This window comes from Manihot esculenta, chromosome 2 (assembly GCF_001659605.2).
Source record: "Manihot esculenta cultivar AM560-2 chromosome 2, M.esculenta_v8, whole genome shotgun sequence".
Lineage (NCBI taxonomy): Eukaryota > Viridiplantae > Streptophyta > Magnoliopsida > Malpighiales > Euphorbiaceae > Manihot > Manihot esculenta.
The window spans coordinates 19,665-23,784 of NC_035162.2; positions in this window are offsets into that span (position 1 = coordinate 19,665).

The window sequence follows — 4,120 nt, forward strand, 5'->3', positions numbered from 1 at the left end:
CTGTGAGCTCTCTGTGGACTAGGTACCCCATCATGTATGTGAAAGTCCTGTGTGAGCTCCTTTGGGGGAGCCGGGCACCGACAGAGGGATTTTTGAGGTCATGTCCGATCCTTGAGAGTAAAGGATGCTAGCAAAAAGGAACTCTCAAAAACAGTCCGTGGGGAATATTTATTTGCATGAACCCCGAGACGGACAAGCTACAGTTATGTGATTTCTTTGTGTTATGACGCATTTCATGAGAGCATGTAATTAATGAACTGTTTTCTATGTTTCTACTCACTGGGCTTTTTAGCTCACCCCTCTCCCTTAACCCCAGTGTTGCAGGTTCGAGGCTGATCGGGAAGTCTCAAGAGTAAAGGTTAAGCTTATGTAATAGTTTTAGATTAGCACTTTAGTGTGGACATGTATTATAAATTGAGATAATGATTTGTAAGAGAATGTAATGTAAAGTAGAGCAGAGTTATGTTCATGGATTAGTACTGTGCTTGGCCCTAAGACTTGGTTAGTCCCTGTTCAATACATGATGTACGTAATGTTTTAGATGCTGAGTTGTGTTGAACTAATCTTGTGGCATGTGTTGTTTACCACGTTATGTTATGGATGAGGACCCTAGTAGAGGTCTGATGTTTGTGGTTTGATGCATGCACAGGTTAGGTTCTAGTTTCTTGGATGTAATACCAGTTTGATGTATGTTATGTTGACCCAGCTAGAGTTGTGATGAGGGCTCTAGTAGGGGGTTCCTTTATGTTTTCAGTTATGTCGCATACAAGTCAGGCTCGGTATTTACATCATATGTTTCAGTTTTTATGTTAAAGTTTTGTTCATGTATGGGATTTGACCAGGTGATAGGAGGTATGTTTGGCTTGCTACGGGTCCCGGCGGCCTTAAGCCGATCTGGATCCTAGCGCCGGTGGCGGTTCGGGCCGTTACAGAGGGGTATCGGTTTCCGGGCTGTTACAAGTTTCGGCCGCCGAAGGAAGGTTTGGCCACCGAACATGCTAAGGAGGTGGTTTTGGCTGCCTAAGCTTGCCTAAGCTTGCCCTCGAAAGTTTGGACTTTCGGCTTTGGAGGGGGTTTCGGCCGCCGAAGGTGCCGCCGAAGGTTAGGGACTTTCGTCTCTGGAGAGGACTTTCGACAGCTGAAGTGCCACCGAAAGTGCTTGAGTTTCGTCTCTGGAAGGGACTTTCGGCCGCCGAACCTGCCGCCGAAAGTGCCCTGTCCAGCCTTCTTTTGCATGTTTTACTTGATTGTTTTAGGATATTTTAGGGGGGTTTCGAGGAGTATTCTAGAGTTGTCTTTGAGTTGGTTTGGTCCCTCATTTGAGTCCACCTGTGTAGGAACGGACCAAAGGAACCGAAGAGAGCAGTAGTGAGCACTGCTTCAGAGTTAGTTCAGAGTCAGCCAAAGGTGAGTGGAACTAAACTTAATGTTTGAAATTGAGAAATTAAATGCTTTTAGCATGTTTCATGCATCATGATATGTAATAGGTTGAGTGCATTAGACTACACTAATGTGACGCATTGCATTATTCAGTGCTTGTACGGATCGGACATAGTTTGGATTCATTAGCCCTCCGATAAAGTCCTGAGGAGCTCCATTGAGGGCCGGGCACAGAGCACCATAGGGTGCGTAGAGAAGTCCTGAGAAGCTCCTTCGCAGGCCGGGCACAGAACAGAGGGATTTTTGAATCTGTCTGTCTGAGATGGGTGATTTACTTGTGATGTGATGCATTCCATGTGAGCATGTTTATTAACATGTTTTTATTGTTCTACTCATTGGGCTAGTATAGCTCATCCCTCTCCTTTAACCCCAGTCTTACAGAATTAGAGTTAAGGGGAAGTTCAGCAGGGTACAGGAAGAGTAAAGAATGTTGTAATAGTATAGAGTGGACATGAAATTTTGTAAAGAGATGTTTTCGTATTGTATAGTGTAGCGTATTGTGCTTGACCCATGTTGTAAGTCCTTTTATATACATGATCTGTTTATTGAACTATTTTTATGAGTATGTGAAAACCAGGCTTAACATAGTAAGAGTTGAACCTGTCTAGAGCATTGATGAGAGCTCTAGTAAGAGGTTCTATAATACAGAGATAGTGCATGCACAGGTTGAGCCTTGGTTCAGAGTAACGTTTTATGTTTTTACAGAAAATGTATGATCATGTATAGGATTTTACAGGTACACAGAGAGTATATGTAACGACCCGGAAACCGGACCGCTACCGGCGCTAGGATTCAGGTCGGCTTAAGGCTGCCAGAACCCGTAGCAAGCCAAACATACATCCTGTGAACCTGCTTAATCCCATACATGGTCAACAACATACATAAAAATTAAAAACTTTTCTTTCATTCAAACATTTCTTTGCCAAGCCTAGCCTGTGCATGCACAAACATAACATAAACCCCTCATTGGAGTCCTCATCAAATACTCCAATGGGGTAACATAACATAACATAGGCTTGGATTACATAGGCATCATAAAAACATTATATCTCATACAAGACCATATGTACAGGGAAAACAACAGACTCTAGTCAAGCACATTATCAAACTTACATTACAATACATCTCATACTTTTACATTACCAACAAATCATGTCCACAGCTAAGCTATTACATAAACTTCTCTTACTCTGCTGACTTCTCTGTCTACTCTGCACCTGCAAGACTGGGATTAGGGGAGAGGGGGTGAGCTAAAAAGCCCAATGAGCGGAAACTAAAAAAAACCTTTGTTTTAATTCCTCCATTTTTAGGTATATTATTATTCATTTTAGAAACTAAAAACATTTGTTTTAATTCCTCCATTTTTAGGTATATTATTATTCATTTTATTATTATTATTATTATTTAACTTTTCCTTTCTTTTTCTTATTCATGCTTTCATGAAATGCAACACATCACAGCTAATCACATAAAGGATTGTATTGTCACCATTAGTCCTCAACATCTCCAAATGCCAGGGGCATAGAATGGGCCTCACTGGTCTTTCTCTTACATATCATAACATTCCTAAAATGCCAGGGGCGTAGAATGGGCCTCGCTGGTCTTTCTCTTTCATAGTGCCAGGGGCGTAGAATGGGCCTCACTGGTCTTCCATAACATATCATCATAACATAACATCAGAGGACTATGGATCACCCAACAACCATCCACATCAACATCAATTTATGCAATGCAGCATATTCGTGAATTCTAATGCAAACATCCTGAAATATTGCATGGCATAATGATGCATGGGCAATGCTTTATGATTCATTCATTTATTCATTTACATTACTTTAAAACTTAAAGGATTGTTCCACTCACCTGGTGACTGAAGCTTAACAACGAACTCTGAACGACTATCTCACAACCGGGGGTCTCGGTTCCTCGAGTCCGAACCTACACAGGTTGACTCAAATGAGGCACCAAAACAACAAGAACATAACCCTAAACATACCCCTAAAAACCTCCCAAAAACACCTCAAAACACTCCTAGGAAACATGCAAGAAAAGGCTGGACAGGGTACTTTCGGCGGCACCTTCGGCGGCCGGAAGTCCCTCCAGAGCCGAAAGTCAGGCAGGATCGGCGGCACCTTTGGCGGCCGAAACTCCCAGACAGAGGCGAAACTCATGCATGTTCGGCGGCACCTTCGGCGGCCGAAAGTCTCGGACAGAGCCGAAACTCCAACTTTCGGGGGGCAAGCTTCGGCAGCCTAAAGCTGCCTCTCAAGCCATGTTCGGCGGCCGAAACTCCCTTCGGCTGCCGAACCTGGTTTCTGCAAAAGGGCAGAAACTTTGGCTCCTCTATGCACATTTGCCTCCCAACTCTTAAATCATGCATAAACTTGTTCTAAATCATGCATACTTCACATACATTACACCTAGGGGTCTCAAGCTATCATATACCCCAACTACAACACTTCAACACACACACAAACAACATACATTGTTCATCAAAACATCAAAACCCATAAACTCATCAACAAGCCTAAACATGCATCTCTACCCATAAAACAACTTAAAACTTACTTAAAACACATAACAAGGGTGGATCCGAGCTTACCTCTTGAAGAAACGAGAGGAAGGGCGATCCTAGCTTGGAGATGGAGAGATTGAGCTCTTTGAACCTCCAAGTACCCAA